Source organism: Fulmarus glacialis, unplaced genomic scaffold, assembly GCF_000690835.1.
Source record: "Fulmarus glacialis isolate BGI_N327 unplaced genomic scaffold, ASM69083v1 scaffold5016, whole genome shotgun sequence".
In the NCBI taxonomy this organism is placed as follows: domain Eukaryota; kingdom Metazoa; phylum Chordata; class Aves; order Procellariiformes; family Procellariidae; genus Fulmarus; species Fulmarus glacialis.
The window spans coordinates 51,508-57,507 of NW_009216115.1; the positions used below are offsets into that span (position 1 = coordinate 51,508).

Consider the following 6,000-nt stretch of genomic DNA (forward strand, 5'->3'; position numbering starts at 1 on the left):
ATAAATTTTGTTGTCCTTATTTGAACAATTTTTCAACTTTGCATTCAGTGTCTCCTGGAAAAAAGTCATAGCTGGCTGGAAACACTGCGTTCCCCCCCCAAACATGTACGATTTAAAATTTCAAAATTGTGGAAGGCCTTTTCAGGTTCTTTGGAGTTTTAGGGTATCCTGGGAGCATTTTCCCCACTGTCAGGCATTTCATCCCATGAATACTTCAAGGCAACCTAAGACAGATAATAAATGACAGATGATTTTAGTTGTTCCGGGTTCATCTTCTAAACCCTGTCTCCCAAGGTGTTTGGTATCAGAGATTACTTGAGTGAAAAAGAGACAATCCTTCTAATGGGAGTCTTTGGGTTTTCTTTTGTCTTTCTACGGAGAATAATTGCTCTGACTGTAACTTTACATTGCCAGCTTTGAAGTGGGAAACAGACACTCCCACATTTGACAATATTATGACTTTTTAAAAGTCATTAAGAATTGCCTACCTCCCAGAAAAAAAAAAAAAAAATGCACTTGCACTTCAATATTTCCTGTTACTTATCCTCAGAAAATTGGACAAATATCATTTCAATAAACATGATTACTTTGCCCTGACCTTGTTTCCAAACAGTACGGTTTAATTTTCAAAAATGCTTAAAAGCTATTGAATTATTTTGCATAAGGACAACTTGATTTGTTACCATGTCACACAAAAAATCCCTGCTTGTAGCTAGTAGAAAATCCAATCCCATCTGCCCAGTTCTCGTTGCTGTAGTAATAAAGCCACACAGGCATTAAAGGCTTTTCTGCAGTGAATATGCCTGTCGCAGGGTTCGTATTTGGGATTTCTTTTTCTTTTTTATTTTCTTTTGATTGTGCTAACTTCTTTAAGTTTTTAAGAGCGTATAAACACAATATAATTTTTTTTTTTTTACAAACGTTTTTACTTCATCTATTTAAAAATATCTAAGCCTTTTAATTGACTTTTTTAGTCTATTATGCAAAACTCAACTGCATAGGAGGTTTCTTGGAATCATCGAATGAGTACAAGGAAAGGAAAGCTACACATCAGGGAATTCCTGAGCTTTCTTCCTTAAGAGAAAAGAGAACACGCATAAAGAAAACACAAGTACCTCCTGAGCTAGCTCGTATTAAGTTATTACTAATCTCTGAATAAGATTCTTCCCAAGAAATAATTAGTTTCATCAGAAACTTCCAGATCATTTGGTTATTCATAGTAAAATAATGATTTGCCTGTTTTTATATTTTATCCCTCAGTAAGAAAATAATCAACAGAACTGTGGTTTAAAGTTCAATATCTTACTTATTTAAGGAAATAGCTTTGCCTCGTATTTGTCTTAAATCCTTCTGCTATTAAGAAGTGTAAATAACCTCAGACAGATTAGCAGTGGTATATTTGGCTATAGAATATTTATAGTAGGAACTTGGATGCACAGTACATACATGCAAAACCTTTGAATCACTGCTAAAACAATTGTTTTTATCCACTCATTTTCACGTAAGACTAACATTTTAGGTAAATTTTTACAGGCTTAATTTCTGCTAAAGGGGAATTTCCCGGAGGCTGGAGTAATATCCCTTTATCCTATCCTACTGTTTAATAATAGCGCTTCCTACAATTTCAGAACACATCTAAACACTACAATAAATCAAAACTTCTAAAAGTTTAAACTTGCTATAGAAACAATCTTCACCAAGAATGCCCAGGTCAACGTAGTCTGTAAAACACCAAGCTTGGATTAAGACTATCCCAATCTATATGCTGTATATTGAGAACACATAATGCGTCTGGGGATACATTAATCCAGCCACAACACAATCGCACTAAGCTAATGCAGGAGGCAGCAGGCTTGTCCCAGAACCGCCTGCGCTTTGAGCAAGCGCAGCGCATCTGTGGGCTCTCACTGTGAAACAGAGCAGGATGCTGAACAGGGTTAAATTCAAATTTGGCAGAAAAGCATGATTTTAAACCTCATGGTTTTCCCAATCTTATGCTGAACTGAAGTGCTCATGAAAATACAGTGGCAGAAAAAGACACAGGGCTGGTGTTGTACAGCCCTGCACTTGCAAACACAGGCAATTCTTTCAGTCGGTGGAATTTTGCCTGCACAGCTACTCATACCTACACAGCATCAGAGTCAGGAATACAGCCAAGACATACTCACCTATATAAACATGCCTTAGTAGGTGTGCAGAAATTCAAAACATTGCCTACAAATCTCTAAGTTTCTTCAATTTTGCTGTACCTTTGCATTTTTAATTAATATTTTCTTCTAAGAACAAGCACTCTACAATACGAAAAAAAAAAATCAGCGTAGTAGTTACTGTTGAAGTAAACCATGCCTCCTCAGAGGACTGGCTATGGCCAACGTGGCATAATCAGTTTTCGGCAAAGCTAAATTTTTGAAAGATCCTGATGTGAAAAATTTTATGTGCAATAGTGTTGTGAATACTATATCATAAGGAAAATCTAAATGTGTGAAATTAGAATGCTACGTGAATGTGATATTTATTCCAATTTTAAGTTTAACGTACAAACTTCAAATCAAACTAATAAGAAAACATTCAAGCTTTCAAGAGAATATCCGAACAAGCATACAAAACGCATAGGGATGAAGAATTCAAGACTGCCTTTTATGAAGATGTAACCAGCTTTGTGGGGAACAGAATTGCAGTGGATGTTGTTTATTTTGACTTTAGCAAGGCTTCTGACACTATCTCGTAGCTAAACTTGCGAGATATGGTTTGAATAAGCGGGCAATAAGGGCGGGTAGAAAACTGGCTGGACCACCATGATTAAAGTGTTTTGAGGACCGGTATGAAGTCCTACCAGTGACTAGCTGCTAGAAGTGTTTCTCAGAGGTTTTTAGTGTTTAACATTTTTATTACTGACCTTGACTGCAGTACAGAGTGCACGTTCAGTAAATTTGCAGATGATAGCAGGTGAGGGAAAGCAGGTGACATGCTTGAGGGCAGGGCTGCTGTCCAGAGGGTCCTCAACAAGATGACAGAAACATCACGACAGGAAAATGAGACAGCAGCGTGCCCTTGTGGCAACAAAGACGATTGCACCCAGGCTCCATTAGCAAGAGAGTAGCCAGCAGGGCAAGGGAAGCGATTATTCTCCTTGTTCATCCTCTGTAAGACCACATCTGGAGTGCTTAGTCTAGTTTTGGGCCTCGAGTACCAGAAATATCTCGGACTGGATCAAGTCCAGCAGAGGTAGCCAAAACTGTCACAGGGCTGGAGCACAAGGATGTACAAGGCAAGGCCAAGGGAACTCTGTTCAGTCTTAAGAAGAGGGGGATCTTATTACCATCTTTATCTAATGTAAGAGCAGAGGGAAGACAGAGCCAGGCTTCCTGGAGGTACGCTGAGGCCAGAGTTAATGGGCACAACATGTAACAAGGGAAATTTCGATTAGATATTTGGAGAAATTTTTTCACCATGAGGGTGATCAAATGCTAACCAAGGGCCCAGAAAAGGCGATTCCAACCCTGAAGATGCTGAAGGCTTGACTTGTCAAGGCCCCGAGTCACCTGGTCTACATGGGCCTTGGATTGGACCAGAGCGCTCCACAGATCCAAACTGAACTGATCTACGGTAGCAGTGACGGCCCTCAAAGCAGGTGACATTCACCAACAAATGGTTTAGAACAGACATGTTTTTAAAAAAATATTTTACACTGAAAGGTTCTTTCGTCTGATTTACTATATAATTACACCCATTTTTCTCTGTATGCGTTTTCTGATTCACCAGACTTGAGGCTATAGGAAGACTGAGTAAGGACAAGAGTGGTAGTAATAGGAAACCAAAACTACCTCCCCCACACTCACATATGCTCCCATGATAGCAATATGGAATATTTGTTCTCTTCCGAATTGCAGGGCAACAAGTTTTTGCTGGTGTAGTCTACATGATGAGTAAGGACTGCCACAGCACAGTGACTGCTCCAAGGCAATTCCACTGTAAAAGTAACATACATCATTCACTTCCCTTCCCTTTGGTGAATGTCAATGGGAACACAGCCTGTCTTGGGAAGAGTATCAGTGCCTTTCAGAGAAGTCAAGGGTGACTTAAGAAAATATTAATAAAACTCACATAGAAGAAATTACTGTCAGTGCTGACAAAATAGATTAAGACACATTGCATCCTTGCTTTTTGTGAAGCAATTACGGTGAACCTTTGATGTCCTTGAACCTTGACAATTTGGTTTAGATACAAGAAAGAGGCCAACAATCACTGAAGTTTAAAAACTGGGTGTCAGTGCCGATTACAGCTTCTGCCTTGTCAACCTTGTCAGACATGGTCAGTTACTGCTAGTGCTTTGTTTTTCCCTAGAAGAATTCAACAGGGTGGAGTGGTGTGTCATGTTGTAACCTCTCATATTCAGTGGAGTCATTAGAAGGTGTTTTCAGCATGCCAGTGACATCCAATTATAATTTCTCCTCTAACTGATCAGAAAGTTCAGCATCTCCACCTATGACTAGTTAAGACAGACCAGAGAAAGCTGGCTGGAAATCAATCCAGATAATGCCTGAAACTTTGAGCTGGGAGGCAGCTGAATGAGATAACAGGCAGTCCCAGTCTTTCGAGTGCGAGGGCATTACCTACAATGCATGACAATTAAGCTGACATTTAGCTGTTAAATTAGAAAAAGTGAAAGCCAACTGTTTATCGCTTGTTATCAACTAGTAGCTGTATGCTGGCCTTTCCGATCCAGATCTTCCAGCATTTTCCAAGACTCTGTTTGCAGACTCTCTGCAGCACCACAGCGTGCTGTACGCAGGACTGCTCTGAAGTACTTGGGGAGAGAGCTCGTGTGCTATGATGGCACATGGCAGCGTGATTTCTGAGCAAAGCACAACACAGAGAATGCAGCACCACACACCCTGCCTATGCTGGATGGCCATCATCAGAGCTAAGCAAAATGTACCATGATGACCATGAGGTAAAAAGCCATAGTTTTGGGTCCTGCCTGCTGAAGGGACATCCTCCCTGTTCCCTCAACAGTAGAGAGCAGAGGTAGGTGAGTTGGGCTGTCTCATTCCTGTGAGGGACAGTAGGCAGACGTATCTCTGTAGAAGTTCTGTAAAACTCTGCTTTGATACTCTGCTTTGCTTATAATTTTTGGCACCTACTTTGGCAGAGTTCAGGGGAGAAGACTGAAGACTCCCTTGGTGACTCAATAATTTGCTCTGGAAAGTATTTTAAGGGTGCCAGATGTCAGTTTGAAGGCGCTTGGGAACCTGAACAGACTTCTGGTATCAATATACTTTCACAAAAGGAACTTAGGTCACAAATACTTCAAGTGCCTGATTTGGTGGTGGGGAGACAAGTCCTCAATTAGAAGAGCAATTCTAAATTTTTTTAACCTTTTCTTTGCCTCTTGACATCCTTCAGCTCTCTATACCTGAACTCTCCCCAAAGTTCTCTCTCTCTCGCAGTATGTTCTTGACCCTAGCTTGGGAACACAAGACTCTCAAACAAGTCAAAAATGCCATTGTTCTGTGATGAAGTGGAGAAGCTTATCTTAGCTCTGAAAGTCTATTTACAACTTTCCATTAATACACTTGCCTAGCAAGGAGTACAACTACAATGTCTCTATTCTCTTCCTTGAGTAGTCTAGTTATTCAGGAGACTCTGGCAGCTTAGCAACAGATTCTGATGACCTAGAAAACTTCAACACGCTAAAAAGCGGTATGTGCGGAACATAAAAGAGCTAAACTGGAGTTAAAAATAGTGTGGTGAACAACTGAAGTCTTCAGGTACTGTCAACAGATCCACCTCTACACACATTTTCTTGATGTGCCTTTCATTATAAAGGCATATCTGCTATCCATAACTGTTAGCAAACAAAATTCTCATCTCCCAAATAGTTTTCATCCATGTTTGTTTGACTGCTCTCCTCTTACCCTTTAATTCTTAGGAGGTTTTTAATTAAAGCTTTCACAGAATACAAACCAAAAAGCCTCAAAACATGCAATACATTCCTGC

At 40.0% G+C, this 6,000-nt stretch overlaps 1 protein-coding gene across 1 annotated transcript in view; it reads right to left on the reverse strand.

The window, feature by feature from the left end:
* The window catches only part of FANCM (Fanconi anemia, complementation group M), a gene marked incomplete at its 5' end in the record, with an annotated part of 50,823 nt that overhangs the window by 23,164 nt on the left and 21,659 nt on the right, over positions 1 to 6,000 (reverse strand). The gene's annotated exons all lie outside the window — the stretch shown is intronic.